The sequence below is a fragment of the Rhinolophus sinicus genome, linkage group LG02 (assembly GCF_036562045.2).
Source record: "Rhinolophus sinicus isolate RSC01 linkage group LG02, ASM3656204v1, whole genome shotgun sequence".
Classification (NCBI taxonomy): Eukaryota; Metazoa; Chordata; class Mammalia; order Chiroptera; family Rhinolophidae; genus Rhinolophus; species Rhinolophus sinicus.
The window spans coordinates 193,258,291-193,277,153 of record NC_133752.1 but is presented as its reverse complement, the minus strand read 5'-3'; the positions used below and the strand labels follow the sequence as shown (position 1 = coordinate 193,277,153).

At 44.0% G+C, this 18,863-nt stretch overlaps 1 protein-coding gene and 1 long non-coding RNA gene across 5 annotated transcripts in view; one reads left to right on the top strand and one right to left on the bottom strand.

Moving 5' to 3' along the window:
* Positions 1-14,662, top strand: part of LOC141570186 (uncharacterized) — a 36,496-nt gene extending 21,834 nt beyond the window's left edge. The window contains exons 1-4 of one of the 2 annotated variants that reach the window (XR_012494140.1): positions 2,901-3,119; positions 3,587-3,875; positions 10,400-10,589; positions 11,768-14,662. This is a non-coding gene — a long non-coding RNA (uncharacterized LOC141570186). Of the gene's footprint in view, positions 1-2,900; positions 3,120-3,586; positions 3,876-10,399; positions 10,590-11,767 lie in introns of those variants that run through there. The other variant, XR_012494141.1, reaches the window with a different exon arrangement.
* GRAP2 (GRB2 related adaptor protein 2) overlaps positions 1-18,863 on the bottom strand; it is a 65,841-nt gene that overhangs the window by 27,763 nt on the left and 19,215 nt on the right. The window contains exon 1 of one of the 3 annotated variants that reach the window (XM_074326429.1): positions 14,658-14,926. The exons of the other annotated variants lie outside the window; for them this stretch is intronic. The gene's annotated coding sequence lies outside the window, so the exon portion shown is untranslated. Of the gene's footprint in view, positions 1-14,657; positions 14,927-18,863 lie in introns of those variants that run through there. 3 annotated transcript variants of the gene reach the window in all.

The following is an 18,863-nucleotide window of genomic DNA, read 5'->3' as shown; positions in this document are numbered from 1 at the left end:
TACCATCAAAATGGAACCAGGCAAGAAACTGCTTGAAAGATTTCAGCTCCTCCTAAGCTGGCTATGAATAACCAAGGTTTCTGTTTTATGCATCTGTTAAAAAGAGCAATTGCATAACATCACAAAGCTGTTTGAAGATTCAGGCTCAGGACCCATCAAAAGAGGGAGCCAGGTCCTAAATTGAATCAGTGACACCACTTCCTATTTTTCCGGGGAGAGCTCTAATTTGAAGATTATACGACTTGCCCCGGTTTATGTTGTAATTCAGCTAAGATAATACCTTGAAAAAAGAGAGAAACACTGCTCTTTATAAGTAGATAGTTGACTCTTGAACAACATGGGGGGGGGGGGCATGGGTGTTGACAGTCCAAAATCCACGTTTAACTTTTGACTCCCCCAAAACGTAATTGTCCCTCAGTATCCATGGTGATTGGGTCCAGGACCCCCTGCAGATACCAAAATCTGAGGATACTCAAGTCCCCCATATAAAGAGTGATCAAAGCATACAGTTGGCCTCCACATCCAAGGTAGACTCCCAACCTCGGATGGAAAACAGTATGGGTCTTTATCAAGAAAACTCCTTGTATAAGTGGTGTGCTTGGTTCAAACCTCTGTAGTTCAAAGGTCAACTGTATTGCTTGCAGCATATTTACCAGGATATTAGCAACAAACGTAGTTTGTGTGAATTTATCTTGCTCATGAAATGAAGCGATGGAATAGTGAGGAGTTTACATTTTAGGATTTTGGCTGCAGCTACCAAGAGGAGCTTGGCTAAAAATGTCAAATGATACCAGCCATTGAACTTGACCTATGAGGACCCTTGGAATCCACAGCCTTTCTATTGGAGACAGTGAGAAGGCAGAGGCTTATTCCCCTCTGGAACTGACAGGGCCAGTGCCATGACTGTTCAGTAGAAAACTTTATAAAAAGATTATAGCCCAGCCTCATTGTACAAAATAGACGTGTTCTTGAAAAGTTATTATGAATAGAGTGTTTGTAAATGGAATCATATTAGCATGCATTAGGGAAGCTCATTCCATAAAGGAACCCCATAGTGAATCCTTTTACAAAATGAAAAGGAAAATTTGTTATGCAAATCACTACCTTTTAATTTATCCCTTTTGAAGTCTGGATTTCCGTCACTGAGTCTTAAAACAGAGCACACTTGTATAACCCTTGTAACACCTCACAGCCTGGGTTAAATAAATATTAGTTTCCCTCTTCTTAACTCTCAAAACCCTTTTGAAAAACCTCTCCTATTGATATATCACATTCTACCTTGGTGTATAGACGAGGAGCCGTCAAACCTCTTCTGTAAGGGCCAGAGAGTAAACACTTTTGGCTTACGGCTGTCCAGTCTCTGCCACAGCCACTCAGCTGTGCTGTTGCAGTCAGGGAGGCAGCTGGAGAGAAGAGTGAAGCCGTGGGTGTAGATGGTTCCAATACAACTATTTATGGACATTGAAATTCAAATTTCATATAATGTGGACATGCCACAAAGTACTCTTCTTCTTCTGATTTCCTTCCAACCATTTCAAAATGTAAAAACCATCTCCACTTGCGGTAAAAAATACACGATGGGTCAAATTGGGCCTACTGGCCGTCGTTTGCCAGCCCCTGGCATAGACGTTTATATCTGTATCCTGTCTCTGCTAATAGTTGGTAAACTTCTTGAGGAGAAGGGTTGTACCTTAGTGAACAGAGCGTGGGCTTTCGGAGTAGATGGATCTGGATTTAACTCTAAGACGTGCCATTTACTCCCCACATGCCCAGTTTCTTCATCCATAAGATGGGAATGAGCACGCTTACTTCATGGGCCTGTTGTCTGTTAATGTGTACAAAGATCCTGGTGCACAGCAGGCATCCAATCAACGGTTATAGTAGTTGGTGTTGTTATTTACTCTTAGATTCCCTACAATACCTAGCCAGTGCTTAGGAGACGCTTAGTAATTGTACGCTGAGTGAATAAAAAACATGATAAATGACCTGCCATCAGAGTTACAACTGTCATTGATTTCCTCAGGGAAGGGGCGGCAGGTAGAAGGACCCCTTTACAAGCATCAATTAATTTCCCACTGAAAGGTGCCCTGGCTTCTCATCAAACTCAGCCAGAGATCAGGAAACACGCACTCCCACTAAAAGCCTGATTTATTGAATCCAATAGAGGGCAATGGTGCACCCCACACCGTGGATTCCATATTGTAACTCTTCTTTGCATCTTGAGTCCCCACAACCTTTATCTAGACAGGTTTGGCGATTGTCCTCATTGGCTCTTGTGTGTTTTAAGGCATTTAGATTTTAACAATTCAAAGAGTCTAAAACCCATAAAATACAGAATTGCTTAGATGGAAAATAATTGGAAGTCATTTGCTCTGACACATTTCCTGATGCTTAAATTCCCTCTGAGTTTCCTGAAAAGGTGGCCCCCGTTCATCTCCCAGTGACTAGTCCCTCACTCCGGCTTTTGATTCTAGGGTAATGATCTGTGTTGAAACCTCTGCTGTTTTTCTTTTGTCTGAACCTTCCAGCTGTGGCTGGAGCCTTACTGCCTTAGTTATCTCAGCATCCTGTTCCTATGTCCAATGCCCAGTGAGAGGTGACAAACTAAGGCACAAAGGCTCTAGCCACACCTGGAGGGTGCAGATAAAAGGACACATACAGTAGGAGTTTCAACACAAATCATTAACCTTGAAAATTTGTAAGCGTAGGATGGATAACTACCTAGAACTCACCTGTCAGCAGCTGTTTACCCTTTTAGAGACCAGAATCAATCTATTCTGGGAAAGAAAGTGAAAAAAGAAAAAGAAAAAAGCTGAGCATGACCAAGAGATTAAGGGCCGGTGCTTCCTCATTTGAGTTTCTCAAATGACAACATTTTTGCTCTATTTTAAACCGGCAGAATCCCTGCTAACAGGAGACCGTTAGTCAGCTGGCCATGTTGGAAATGTTAACCGTCTCTCTGAATGTCTCACAAGGCTTACATATTGCTCTGCTGTGCCTGCTCTTGAATTACTTCTAACTCATCCTCTGGAGCCTTGAAAATAGAGACCCTCGAACCCTACTCTACTAGGATTCTGCTGCTTTCTCTGGAGACTCAGCTCTGTGGTCAGGTGCGGAAGGTGAAGTGGGAGTTGGATTGTGGCAGCTCTGACCCAGCTTGCAGGCAGCCACACACACTTGGGACAGGCCATCAGTTGACTCTTGAATATAACAAGAGTTATATTCTTAGAATATAACTCTATATTCTATATAACAAGAATATAATTCTTTTAAAGGTTTAAAAGGTTTCCAACCAACACTTCGTATGCTCACCTGGACCTTCCAAGTCAAATGCAGGACCATTTCTCTTTAGTTTCAGGATCCCAGGGGAATAAACAGCCTTCTCAGGAGGATCTGGCCTGTTTCCACAGGCGCTCTCTCCATGGGATATAAACATGTCTGATTTTATTGCAACCAAAGTAAACCAAGAGAAGCAAAATATACGCCACCAAACCATTTCTGGCTGGTTGGCTGAGATTTTAGCACCCTGGGCAAGTGTCCGTTTAGAATGATTTTCCACACATTCTTATTTTCCTCTTGTTCCCAGGAGACTTGTTATGTTCCCCCCTCCTAAGCCCCAGGAAAGCACAGATCCTCTGCATGACTGGCAGGGGTGACCACGTGGAACTGGAGGGGCTCTCCGAAGCTTGTGCGAGAACAATAGTTCCTCACGGCGGATCTGCTGATGCTAGATGTGGAGACCACAAGGAGCCGCTTACGAAAGCAGCTGCAGGGCGTTCCCCATCTATCTGTGCAGGTGTGTTCCCCACATAACATTCATCTCCTGGTGGCTTCACTTCTGAGGAAAGCAGCAACTGCGCTCTCGCTGATGACAGGTAACTAATGGGCAGTGGGTTCCTGAGTGAGACACGAAGAGTGGGCAGGCGAGCTGAGCTCTTCTCTGCCTCCCGTCTGGGACGGGCCTCCAGCTCAGCCCATCGCCCCTCGGTGAGGCCGCCCGTATTCACCCCGATCTGAAGACCTAACCACCTGACCGTCTCTCTGCAGTGCCCCTCCTGCAGACCCTCTGCCAGCCTCTGAGGATTTCAGTCCCCGCTTTGGCCTTGCCTGGACATTTCTTCCTATTTCCCAAGTGGGGACCATCTCCCCAGCTAGAAGGCACTTGGTTTCTAGGTTTGGAAGGCAAATAAATATATTTCAAGGACTTATAAACTTTACACAACCAGAGAGTCCCTCTAAATCCCTTATATCCTTATTTAATCAAATTGCTGTTCAGCAGGCGTCTGTCTGTCACTGTGGATTAGGGCAATTTCATTGGTCTCAAGGATGCTTTCCTCTTTTTTAATCTCCTCTTTTCCTGCGTAAGGTTTTTCGTTTCTTGGGTGAGAGGGATGTTGAGGGGAGGGAAGTAGAAGAGGAGAAGACAAATCAGGAGGCTGCCCCCCGCCCCCCAGGCAGGTCCCCTTTCCTCCCTTGCCCTGTAAAGGGTTGCCCAGACAAAGGGTTGTTTGTTCTTCCTTTTTCTGATTTTTTTAAAATTATTTTTTGTTATATTAAATTACAGTCCTTCTTCTGATTATTTATTACCCCATTCTTCTTTAATCAACACCAATCTGACGTATAAAACATAACTTCTTTTAGTTCAAAGTACGTCACATAGAATCTTATTTGCCCTCAAACTTTTTGTAAGAAAAATATCTTTTTGTTTAAGTGTAATATATGTAGTCTATCAAACTCAAGCAAATTCAATCCTTTTCTACCCAACTTGCCACTCTTTGCAAGGTGAGGTTACCAGCAGCTGTGGGTGTCAGACGGGTCTGGTTTCAAATCTGTTGCTTACGTGGTAGCTGGGGAACCTTAACCTCGCCAAGCCTCAGTTTCCTCTTCAAGAATCCAGATCATAACCCGGATTCCAGAGTTGTAGGAGTTATATTGAATGCTTGGCTCATAGTCGGCGTTCGACAGTTTAGCATTTTTCTCCAAAGCATTTTTTTCGCATCTCAGCTATCTACCATCCTTCCTTGTAGAGAAAAAATTTCAAAACAGTTTTTAAAGTGGATATCCACCAAGCATGTACTCCTTTTCAGCAAGTCCCCATTTTTCCTCACTCACCCTGGGCTAGTGCTAGCTTCTCTCTACTCTCCATGGAGCCCCCCGGTCACAATGCATCAGAAGGTACAATGCCTGGTAATCAAGACAACCCAGTAAGGAAAGAGAAAAGAGCACTAACCAAAAGGAAGTGGGGAATGCGAGACTGCGAAACAGAAAACTCATCTGGCTTCTAAACCTGGCGGTCAGCCCAGAGCTCAGTCACTGCCCCGCTCTCTTTAAACAGGAAGCCCTGGGGCCGCCACATTGGGAGAGCACCCAGACCAAGCCTCACCAAAGTCTAGAAGCAACCAGCTAAGACCAAGTTTCATTTATTGAGATGGTCTGTCACATGCCAAGGGCTTCACAAATGGTCACCCTCTGCAAGATGTATTATTATTACCATTCACCTTGTATAGCTGGGAAACTGAGGCTAGAGATGAGAGCACACGTCTGCTGACTCCTTACCCCACGAGGCCTCTGCCGTCCTAGCAAAACAGTGAAAGGCTTGTACTCGTTCAGGATAATTGCTAACTAGCTTAGGGCTCCCTGCACCTTCCTGGGTGGCTGTCCTGCAGCCAAGAAATTGATGGCAACAATTCTCTCATTCCCATGAAATTCAAGCCCATCACTCCTTGGTCAAAGAGGCAAAGACTGCAATAAACCTGGCTGACCTCGACCAAGCAATCATGTGCTTTGAGGCAACTGCAGAAATGGACACAATCTCAGTTAATAAACTTACACGCTACTGTTCTGTTCTTTTCCTTCCCTCTCCATCTACTGTTCTCTGTCTCTGTCATGGTTTTCTCACCTTTCCCACCATCAACTATCCTTACAATATATTCTGTTTTTTTCAAGTTCTTTTCTTTCTCCTTGAAACATTACTCACTTACCATGAACCCTAGTTAGAAAAAGTATGTCTAAAATGCTTTTGTTTTGAAATCTCCTATACTTTTCTTATTTAAATGACACAAGAAAATGTCAATCCCAAACCACAACAAAAATGAAACAGAGAGAGCCCACTAACCCTCTGGAGATATTTCTTCCAGTCCCACTCTGCTGCGAGACTGATGGATCCGGTGCCATTTCCTCGTTTTATCGTTATTGTTTCCTAAAGCAGTAACAACTGTCTACAGGGACACCATGAATCGTGCTGTCAAAACCCCAACATGAATGAAGCATTAAAAATACCCACCCAGAATCAGAAATTATTAAATGAGCCCTATAAGAAGAGCTGGAGGGGTCGTGGCGGATGTGAGTGTAAGTGGGAGAAAGAGACAGACAGACATTTTATAAGTCTGTAGGGTTCATTTTTTAAATCACTTTCTATTTTCTATTCAAATCATGATTACCCCTCCAAGGTACCCCCAGGGTTTACGGTCCCTTTTCCTTCTCTTCCCTTCTGTTCACTTCACGTTTGTTCCTATCGGTTTGGGCTTGGAATGAGTGGCTCATTTATCACATACTTGAAAGGCTCCATGGTCTTGCCCTGGTGTCACCAGGGCTGTGATACCAACACCATTCACAAATGTTACAGTACACTCAGCGTCCTCTTTCCTTTCCCTCACCATCTGGCTTATCTTAATTCTCATCTGGACAAAGCCCAGAAGGTAGAGTAGATGACTGCATAACCGCAACTACTTTACTCTTCTTGTCACTTTTACTTATGTTCCCAAGCCCCTATTTATTATTGGAATGAGTGTCATTTTTCAGTTCGCTGGTCACAAAGCTTGCAAAAGTAGACATAACCTATATAACATTGCTTCATTCGATATGTCTTTCCTGAAAAGTTGGAGGTAATTACATTTTTTATATATCAAGTCTCCCCATAAAGGTACTAAAAAGCTGCCAATAAAAGGAATGATATTGCAAATTACTTCCATCAAATGAATAATTATAATAGTCTCATTTTTTTGGAAATTTAGGTCTTAATTTGAGTTTGCTTAAACTGAGGAACACCTGTATTCGCCTTGTTTAAAGTAGTACTCTTTTTTTTTAATTGCCAGTTTTGATCAAGTAGGGCCCTAACTCAGGTTCTCAAAGTTCGAAGTGACCCCAAAAGTTGGCCCAATTTTCCCTACTTTATTGGGATGACAGAGCGTGGGCATGGGGCGGGATGCAACTGGGAGTAGTGGACTAACATCTTGGTGAATTGTTATATCGAACCAAAATGTCTCACTATAATTTTCAGTCTGAATTTTGCCCCAAGAAATAAAAACACTGACTATATGAAGATGATGCTCACAAGTCCCCAAATAAGAATATCCCCGGGGTCCCCCACCACCCTCTATGTACCAGGGTTCAGACTCCTTGCTCTCTTGGTCATTTTCTTCAGGTCACATTGCAGTTTTTCAATGTTCAATATGTGTTAACCTAGAATTGAACCCAGTGTTCAAGATATGGTCTGAGCCAGGCTGAGTAGAATAGGACAACTTAATTACTTCATCTGTACAGTAGATTTTTAATAATGTGTCACGCTGTTGGTTGTTGGGGAGTTTAAACAACAACTATGACAAAACCCCAAGTGTTTCCCAGCATGCAGAGGGGTCAAGCCAGGCCGCTTCCCTTCTGCAGGGGATTTTTTGGAACCAAAATGTGAGGCTCATCTTTAATCTTTTTGACTTTTATCTTGTTTTTGTCCTCCCCCATTGGCAGTTTCTTCCATCTGCCACATAGATTTGTATTCCTACCCTCTGGTTATCTCTTTCGACGATTTTTTTTTCATAAGGAAACTTAATGCCATTTTGGTCTTTATTCCATAATAAATGGAACATGGGCTTTGGAGTCCGGCAGAGCTAGGTTCGAATCCTGACTCCTCCCTCGCCAGCTGTGTGGTCGTAAACAAGCTGGTTACCTCAGAAGTCAGTTTCTTACCTAAGACTCCCTCTGGGGGTCTTAACCTATTAATCAACATTCTTTGAGTATCAATCCAAACCCACCAGATTAAGCATTTATCATTTGGCCTGTCTTTCTGCATTTTGTTCCCTAGGGTTTCATGAAGAATACAGCCAAATGCCTTGCCGAAATCACTGTGCCGGGCCTGTGGCCATTTCCTCATATGCCAGTCTAAGAACCCTCTAAGAAAAGAAAATGAACCAGGAAAGGGTCACCTCTCCTTTGAGGGTCATACTTGGGGAAATGCGAAGTGGAAGAAATTCATCTTCTTACTCACTGCCACTCTTTCGTGTTTTCTGTACCCTGCTCATTGTCCTCTTTTCCAGGCTGCTGAGTTTCCTTTTATTGTGTCTTTTAAACAGGCTGCTGTTACCTTACCTTCCATGCTCCATTCTCCCTGTACCCTATTATACCTGCTTGAGGGAGCAAAGACCCCTGTGTGTCAAAGCTTTCTGACAAACACTTAATGAGAGCCATTTGCACATTCAGATCCAGTGCCTTCCAGATCGACTGGAGATTCTCCTGTTGTCATTTCGGGCCCTCAGCAATCTCTCCCCATTCTGTCTCTCTAAATTGACTGCAGAAGACCACATACTCCAGGCAATGTGCTTTGGTAGTTTCTCATTGTTTCCTAAGCACCCTGTCTTTGCATCTGCACTGCTTCTCCTTCTGCCATCTAACTCAGGCTGCTATGTACAGTTGTGCAGGTTGTTCACTGCACAAGGCTCTTGGCTGAGACTGCAGTGGAAGTTCAAGTCGATCAGGTGCTCTTCTAATCAGGTTGTGAGTCCTAGTATGGGGCCGGATCTGTCTAAAGTTAGGGGCACATTTTTCTAACTTAAACAAAGGCACCTGGCGTGACTTCAACTGCTCCCTCAAGGCCTTACTCAGGGCCGGCCCCTGTCATACTCTGTGCTCTCGGTTGCGTTTATTCTTCTGGGGGACTCAATATATCTACCCCTTGCTTGGTACTGCTGCCATGTCAAATGCAGTGGGCAAGTGCATGGGCTTCTGGAGTCAGGCGGCGAGAATTCAAAGCCTGACTCTGCCACTAGCCATCTGGGTGACCCTCGGCAAATTATTTAATCCTCCAAGCCTCAGCTTCCTCATGGTTAACACAGGAATAATAATTTGTGTGCCTGCCACACAATGGGATCCAATAGTCGTCAGCAATTGCCTCTTTCTGCACCAGAAGTCAACATTGACTGAGAGTGGTGGCTCTCAGGTGGCGTGAATGAGAAAGCGCGTACCACACCTAGGCAGTTTGCTAGATAACATACAGATTGCCCAGTTCAGTTGGAATTCAGACACCCAACAGTTTTCTAGTATATCTCAAATGTTTACTTTCTCCGCGGAAATTTCAAAGAGTTAAGAATAACGGCAAGGAATCATGTGATCTTTTCACCCTTTCCTCTCCAGTCTGCCCACTGATCTTTCCCCTCGCACAACGCCCATCCCACAATATTTCATATGTGAAAATCGGGAAGCGGGTTAACCTGTGGGATGAGACCTGAGGTCTTGGAATGAAGCCTTTAGGTGTTCTTGTGAAGGTTGTAGTTTTTACACGGAAGTACATATTTTCTCATTCATGTATCCTGTGAGCCACAAAATGTCCTACTTCCTACTTCCTCTACCTTCCTTGTGTTATTTGTAATTTTTAATATTGTGTAGATCAAAAGGCATCCTTTCATCATTTGGCATTCTGGGATAGTACGTGTTTTGATAAGTGGGCTTTATATCGAAATTTCTGTTTTTATAAGTGAATTTTCTTGTAATCCATACTTGCAGTAAAGCAGAAATCCTTTAAGCCCTCTTACATATTCAGATATTCCTCTGGTGATTATTCTGGCATTTCACATCGTTATTCTCAAATCTGTTGTCTGCTTTCTCATATCTATAACCTGTCAAATTTTTCCATGCTTGGCATTTGCACCACAGTAAAAAATTCCTAGGTACCAGCCCCAGTGAATTATTAGTCCCATCACGCGATGGCCAGGTTGACATTTACGTGGATCACCATGTTTCTAGTACTGATGACAAATAATCCTCAAATTGGTTGCTCCTCCCTCATCCTTTCTTTACATAATTTGTGCCTTCCTAGAGCCTTGTCTCTTCCTGGAACCACTGTAGAGGAAGTTACTAAACCACCAGCACTACCAAATGTGGTTCTGTTCTTTTCATAATCTCTTTTTTTCATAGTCTTTCACATCAAATCCTCCATTATTGACTCCTTGCCCAGATTCTTTTCTCTCTCTGAACTCTGCATGGTCAGGTAGCGGCGATTTCTCCCTGGGCTAATCCTCAAATTTCCTGCTGCTTGACCTCACCGGGCTTTCACGCTCCTTATGTTTTTCAGTATCACCTATGCTTTATGTATTTGCTCAACCAACACTTAGCGGGCCCTACTTTGTGCCAGGCACTGCTCAGCAAGGAGATCCATCCTAGACTGCAGCTGGCTGGCTCCTAGTCCTGGAGGACAGACCGATAAGTCAACCAAACAAGTGAGACCGGGGTGACAATGGAGCCAAACCTCAAGTGGCTGAGGAACCTGGAGGAGTGATTCTTAATCCAGCCTGGGATGGGACCGGGGCAGCTTCCCAAATGAGGTGACAAATAAAATGAGCCTTGTGGACAAGTAGAGGGCACGGACAGCACAAATAGAGAGAATGGTACATGCAAATCAGAGTTGGGGAGCCTGGTTAGTTTTATGGCCGTTGTGGACGGGCGGGAGATGGGATTGGTGATGGGGGCGGGGGCAGACCGTGGAGGGCCTTGTGTAGCTTGCCAAGGACTGTGGACTTTTTCTCAAAGGTGATGGGGAATCGCTAAAAATTTTGATAACATTTGCATTAGGAAATATTTAATCTGCTGGCAGTATGGAGACTGGAAGGCAGGGTGAACTGGATATGGAGAAACTGTTGTACTAGTCTTGGCTAGACATGATGAGGGCCTGAGCAATGACCAGGAGAGGCCATGCTCTTTCCCTTGACATTGAACCTTTGCACAAGCTTTTATCTCCATAGGAAGCGCTTTCCACATATCATCCAATTGAACGCTTACAAAAAACCTGAGAAGTAGAATTATTTTTATATCCACCTGACAGATGAGAAACAGGCTCAGAGAGGTTACATACACACCCAGGTTCACATACATCAACAAATAGTGGAGCCAGGATTCAGACTCAACCTGTGCGCTTAACTAATTTCCCTTGTCTTGACTGGAGAGAATCACTGTGACATTTTGGCCAACTGGGAGTGACTAAAAGGTGGGTAAGTCTAAAGCAGCACTATCCAATAGAAATGCAAAATGCAAACCACACACTTAATTTTAAATATTCTAGTAAGAAGTAAACTATTTTTAATAATTTGTCTTATTTAACCCAATATATCCAAAATATCATTTCAACATGAAATCAGTGTAAAATATTATTGAAATAATTTGCATTCTTTTTTCTGAACTAAGTCTGATGTGTGTTTTATACTTACAGTGCATCTCAATTTGGCCCCACCACTTCTGAGGTACTTAAGAGCACATGTGGCTAGCAGCTACCACACTGAGCTACATGGGTCTAGAATGGCTCTTTCATTTCTGCTGCAGGCAATTCCGTAGATGGAGATAACATATTTGGAGATAAGGGAATATAGGAAGAAAAGATTAATTGGAAGGAATCTGAAATGTGAAACATCTAGGTAGAGATTCCCAGCCAGGGGGTGAATATGGAGGTGTGGCTCTCAGCAAAAAGGTCTGGGAAGACATATAAATTTGGGAGCTATTCTCATTACAGATGGTTGTTAAAACCCCAGGTGAGAAGGAACCCACACGGGAAGATTACGGAGAAGCACTGAGCCTTTGGAGCAGCAGGAAGGAATGGATGCCTTGTGCAGGTGAAGGGGTTCATTTGTAGCAGCAGGCGAGGCATCTCCCCGTGAATGGGAAGGGAGGGTGTATGAAGAAGGTAAGTTTGTGTCAGCAAAGCGGGTGGGGAGAGGCAGGAAGTAGGCCTCTAATGGACGTTGGCAGGGGTTCTCTTAGCTCTTCCTACTTCTTTCTTCTCTTCTATAGAAAAAAACGAGCCCTGGTTTTTATACCTGACTGCTTACAAAGTCTATATGCGAAAAAGGGAGAAAGAGATCAACAAAATGTAAATATTTGTCCAGCCAGGGACTAAAACCAAGATGAGTACTCATTTCTCCTGACTCCCGCCTCATTCATATTCTCAATCTCTCTCTGTCTCTCTCTCTCTGTCTCTCTCTTCTCTCTGTCATTAAACTTTTTATTTTGAAATAATTGTAAACCCACAGGAAACTGCAAAAATAGTACAGAGAATTCCCTTGTACTCTTTATCCTGTTGTCACCCTACTGGTGACATCTTACAGCACCACAGTACAGCAGCAAAACCATGAAACTGACATTGATACAATGTTATTAACTAGACTGCTACCCGCTCTTACCATGTCCTAGCAAGACTTACCCTGACTAAACAGAATCAAAATGCTGTAAAACGTAATGTCCAACCAGGTCAAGAGCCTTGTGTGTGTCCAAGAGGTTTTATCCCCTTCACTAAATGACTTGCATCAAATACAACACATAAGTGTCACCTAAATGCTCGGGCCCCAAATACCTTCTTACAGCCACATGTAATCTGTACCATCATTATATAGTTAGACAGGGCTCTTCACTCTCTGTGTAGCTTTATCTCGTTATGGAGAACAGCAAAGAACAGACTGTTCTGTTGTTCCCATCAGCATTTGTAACAAAGACTGTGTGACTAGGAAGAGAGAAGCAAGGTGTTCAGGACTACACTGCTCTACCAGCCAGGTCCTGCCGACGACAGAGCTCAAGCTCAGTTAATAATAACGTGGTCCGTGGCGATGTAATGCCCCCATTTACACAGCAGCAGAACAATGGGTTAGGAGGGAGTTAGCATTCAGATTAGTGACTTTGTCTAATTTTCAAGTAGGATTTCAAAGAAACGCACAGCACCCAACACAACAGGCTACTCAGTAAATGGTAGGGGTTTAATCTAACCAGCTCACAAAAGAAGCAGACCCAGAGGAGACAGGTCCATTCCTCAAAAGGAGACTCAAACAAAGAACGGAGAATTCTCTTTGCTACAAGGAAACAAAAACCAATGGGAGAAAATTAAGCCAGGGTGGGGAATAGTGGCTGTCCATCAGCCACGTTCAGCCCAGACGAATAACCCATTTATTCACAGAGTGAGAGAATTCTTCTGTATTTTCATTGTAAGTGATAATTTGTTAACAGGTCAATATGGAATGACTTTCTTTCTCTCTTGGAGATAAATGAGCAATAGTTCTCAAAAAACAATGTATCTGGCAAGAGGTAGAAGACAGAAGACAGAAGTGTTTTGTCCATTATGATCTGAAAAGCAAAGGAAATACATATTTCTGGTAGCTGGCTGACAAGTTTGACCTTGACTATTTCTGAGCTGCAGAAGAAGGAAACATTTAGCAGGAATAGGCTGAATAAGAGTAGTCAGATATCCTTAGGCTGAGTGATCTCTATGAATGACCTTTCTCCTACATGGGCCCCTTATTTATTTTGTGTATCTCTACTTTCCCTTACATTGTCGCATATTTTATCTGTGTTACCAGTAATAAAATAGTGTTTGTTAAAGTCAAGAAGACAGGCTGAGAGCCATTTGCCATTGTGAAGACAAACTGAAGGGAACGGGACCCAGGGAAGGGGGTTTCTTATTCTGTTGTAGCCGGTGGAAAGCGTCTTCAGCCCTCAAGCACTGAACAAAGCAGCATACCCATGAGGAGGGCAGAGGAAATAGCTGAAATCAACTCAGCTTTAAAACGGCTGTTATAAAATAGTCAAGGGCGAGAAAAAAAAGTCACATGTTTGATGGACTGGCTCTACATTGACTGGAGTTGAAATTCAGTCATGAGACCAGATTTGTCATCCGCCTCTCCTATAACAAATACAATATGGTCAGTTGTTTGGGGATGAAGAGATGCAGCCTGCATTTTGAAGTCTGTACAGATGCATAAACAGACCCCACTCTCCACTAAGACGAGAATGCCCCCCAGCTGGGACTTAAATGCCCTCTTTTTTTTTAGCCTTTTTTAGCCTTTGAAATGTGAGAAATTCCTCCCATATCTAGTCCACTGCAGGGGACTGTTTTTATCAGGGTATTTCTACCCCAGCTCTGAGACACATCACAGACATTCCCACGAAAGTTCCACAAGTCCACAATGAGATAAACCCTGTGCCACACGGACTTGCACAGCCAGGCAGGCAGCGCCTGTGGTGAGTCTTGTCACAGCACTATTCCTTGAGCTAATTCTGAACTGCAGGTAGGCAAAGTGGGGGGTGGCCTGGGCGACAGGGCAGAATTAAAATGTGATCAACGTGGCGTCTGGTTTCTATACCCTGTTCATCTTTTGCAGAAGTGAACATGGAAAAACGGAAGAAGCGAGGAGGAAAAATAAGGAAGAGAGGGCCCCTTCTGGGAAAAAAACAATTCTAGCCCTGAATTCGCAACTGTGCATTCCACCTCAGAAAGCCAGTGACTTTTACTGAGCACCTGGTGACAGACGCACTGAGTTTGATCCAAGCTGGAGCCCGGCAAGGGGTGGCAGCTTCTGCTTGAATCTTTCTCTATCTTCCTTCCCCATTCTAATCACAATAAATATATTTATACTCACTTGATTATGTCAGCCAGACAATGCTCCCCTAATTGGCAGTGATCAGGGCTCCAGAATTGCTTGGGCGAACCTGCTGTCTCTTTATCAGGCAATGCAATAAGGGGCCGCTAATGCAGTCCTCATTAACAGTTTCCAGTGGAATAAAAAACAGTCCCCTGACTCCTGCATGGCAGTGAATTTCCCTAACAGCTCCTCAAGCCAACCCTTGAGGAACTCAGACTTACATGAACCTCCCCGGCATAGAATGCTTTTATAAAGCTTCCCACCCCCGGCTGGGGTGCACAGAAAAAAACCATAGCCACTTCCTTCTGCGAGAGGTTCTTTTGTTCTTTTGCATTTTTTCTTTTTTCTTTTAGAGGGCTTATGGAGCTAACTGTCATTTTTGGGTCTTGGTTCTTTGTACATTTCAGGGACATCTGGCACACCGTTGATTGCCTTTGCTAGTTCCGGTATGTGCAGTTATGTACACAGTCTCCGCTGCGTGTGCAGTTAACACTCTACATGCATAATTCATGCATGTATAATTTGGAGCTTGAGTACATTGGTATATTTTAAGGGTGACTACTGCCATGCTGATTATAAGTAATTGCTCGGTAAATATTTATTAAGTGAACAAATGCACCAAGAAGGCAAATGTCATTCATTCCTTCATCAGACCTTTAAATGCCTAATATGTGCCAGGCACTGGGCTAGATGTGGGGTGTTCAGTGATGCATCCCCACAGTTCCTGCCCTCAGGGAGCTCACTGTTGGAGGGTGGAGGCAGTCCCATAAAGAGGCAATTAGAAGACATCATGGAGACACAGTGCTGCAACTCTGTGCAGGGCAGCATGGGCGCTCCCAGGAGGGAGGCTAAGTCAGCCTAAGGAAGGGGCGAGGCCAGGGGCGTTTCCTGAAGGTGGTGAGGCCTAAGCAGGGGTCTACCAGGGTTTCAGACCAAGAGGACAGTGCAGTCAATGGCAGGACACGAGAAACAACAGGGTGTGAGCAGAGAACTAGACGCCAGAGGGGCTGTTGTGGGAAAACCTGGAGGCAGGGATTTGGCAGAAATGAAGTGGGGGTCCAGGTAGGGACTGGATCTGGGGGGTGGGGCTCTGATTAAAGTAAAGGATTAAAGGTGAGTAAAGGAAAGGAGCTTCGATTCTCTCAGGGCCAGAAAACTCTTCTGGATTCTGCCAGAATTTGTACACACACATACGCCTCAAAGCAGAATTCGGACTGGCTTTGGACGCATGGCTGGAGGACAGCCAGGAGATGTGGTCACTCCCTGGATCTGTCACTGATGAGCTGCGTGAACTGAGCAGGGCTGGCTTCTGTGCAGGGAAGCCGAGGAGGTGGGCTTTGCAGGCCCTGAGCTTGCTCCCAGCTTTTATACTGTAAGGTGCCCGGATTCTCTGAGATCTGCGTATAGGCCACACCTGGGCTTGTTCCACGTGCAAACCGTGGGGCTCTAAGAGAACGAGGCTACTTTAAAGCACTGCACATCACAGCGCCACTGCCTTACCGTGCGGGGACAGCTAGGTACACGGAGTGCAACTTTACAGAAATCCCTCCGAAGCATTCCCAGATATGTACCACATGAGGGAGATGTCCCACTGTCCCCAGCTTGGGTCAGGGTCTCTTATCTCAGTTCTGAAAAACCCCAATTAAATTCATTGCACAGGTCTCTGTATGATTTAGTTTCTGTAAGACACTTTTTAGCTCACATCCTTTCTGCTCAACAACTCTCCGTGATTCCACTTGAGTTATAGAATCAGGCCCAAAGTCCTTAGAGAGGCATTCAAGGTCATCCCCAATCTATCCCCTACCCTATCTGCCACAAGCACCACCTCCGCCAGCTGCGAGCCAGGCAGTGGCGTCCATGAACGCTCCCACCACTCTGCCTTTTCTCACTCCAGACCGCCACTAAAGGTCCAACTCAAAGTCAAGTCCATCTCCTCTAGGAATGCTATCTGGTTACCCCTGTCCTCTTCTGAACCCTGTGTGGCACTTACTGACCATCTTGTTCATTAGTGACTATCAGTTTCACTTTGTGGTTTGTGTCGTACCTCCCCAGCTAATTAATTTGTAAGCCCCAGAGGATAAGAACCAAGCCTTTCCTCGCTCGGTAGCACAGCACAGCGTCCCGCTCAGGGTAAACATCTGCCGCTGAAGCGTTTCCTACACGATAGCCTCTTCGAGACTATTGAATAAGATCCACGGAAAGTATGATTATTATCACTGTCATCATAGTGCTGTGGTCTGAAGCGCTTTTCCCTTCATCTTGGGAAAAAGGAACCTCGGAGAGGGTCGTTTGGTGTAACCATTTTGGAGTAACGAGATTGTGAAACATTCCTCCCACAATTCATAAACAGATATATTTTGTATGCGTTACTTTGGAGCTTAAAGTTCATCCAGGAAAGAGCTATTTCACAGATGAAAAGGAGCATATGTGCAACCCACCAGGAGGAATAATCACTCTGCTAAATTTAAAGGGGGAAAACAACTGAACACTCCAGCCTGAAAGTGGAAATGGTTTAACATTGATGTCGGAGACTTTTTCCTGTGAGTGAGCGGCAGGATCGTGTCTCGTGAAACCGAAGAATGGAAGCACGGACCACGGAGAGGGAAGGAGTTGTAAAAGAGGATAGTTTATTAAACAGCAAAGAAATGCAGCTCCCGAGTGGGAGGGGGGCCCGTGACTGAGGCAAAATTTCTTACTTGTATACCTTCCCTTGCCTGTTTGGGGAAGGGGAGCTGGCACCTTTTAATGGAATTCGTCTATCAGGTTTGTTCTGTTTGTCCATCCTGAAGGGATCAGCAAAATAACCCACTCATAGCTGTCAGATCTACTCTGTCTGGCAAAAGGAATTTTACGAGATAATTTATTAACCTCAAAGCGCTGTTACATTTTGTCCTGGAGAGAATAAGTTACTTTAGAATCTGGAGTTTTAGAATAGGGCTGTCTTTTGTATATTTTACCAGGGACTTTCCTGTCCGCCTAACAACTTGCTAACTAACCTGTCTCAACATCACCTGACTGGAGAGGAACATGAGTGACTTAACTAATTTCTGCCCCTTCCCCCAATGTTCAGTTTTTATTGTCTATGTTCCACTGAGCAGCTCATGGGCTTTTTCACAGAAGAGGAACTGGCATTAAATCAATAAGGAAAAATCACCATTTCCTTACTGATCCAACAGCATTTAAGGAAGCTGAACTCTGCCAATGTGTACAACTGTGCAGAATTTGTAACTGGGCAGTTAAAACCACCATATAAGTTGGCAGCTGTGATTTTACCAGAAGCAGAGCTTCAGGAAGAAAAATAGCTTTGAAACTTCAGTCCCATTTTTGCTAATTGGATCTGTTCATGAAAAACTGTGTCAAGTCCAAATTTTTTTTCCCTTTTCTTTTCTTTCCTCATTAGTAAAGGATAGGAGTATTTCTTTTCACTTACATGGAAATTCATTCATTTTCTCAACAAATATTTATTGAGCATCCATCGGGGATCAAGCCCCATTTGAGGTGCTGGGAATGTAGATGTGAACAAAGGAGGCAAAGTCTCTGACCTCAAGGAGCTTGTCTTCAGGTGGTGGAGGCAGATAATAAATAAAGAAACAAGCAAGTAGATATGTACTACGTCAGGCATAGATAACTGAAATGATGCTAACATCTTATTGCATTTGGAAAATTAATTTCCAGAAAATTAAAAATTAAGACTCCTACGTAAATATTATCTTAGCTCATATATATCACATATGCTAAGGGGTATTTTTAAAAGAATAACTAGTAAAGAATATGTGTATATATATACTGCTCTTTGCATGTGACATTGACATTCCCTACTGACTCTCAACAGGACATATGTCTTTGCGGAGCACGTCTAGGAGAAGGTTTGGTGCCAACTTGCATTTGTTCGATTATGACACTACACGGTGCAATGGCCCTCAGTGTGGTCTGCACAGGAAACCTGGAATTCCTTCAGGACTTCTTCTCTTTTCCTCCTCTGTCCCAAATATGGCGCCCCTCTCGACTGGGTCTTTAAAGCCCTATCTTCTAAATACTCTTCAAATCGACTCCCTCCTTTCCGTCACCCTCTCCTTAGCATGCAGGCTTTATTATCTCTCTCCACAACCTCAGCATCCTACTTCTCCTCCAGTCTCCTCTCTTCATTGCTTCCAGAGTCATTGGTAAAACATCCCCTCCCCTGGTTCCCCACGCCTGCAGGAT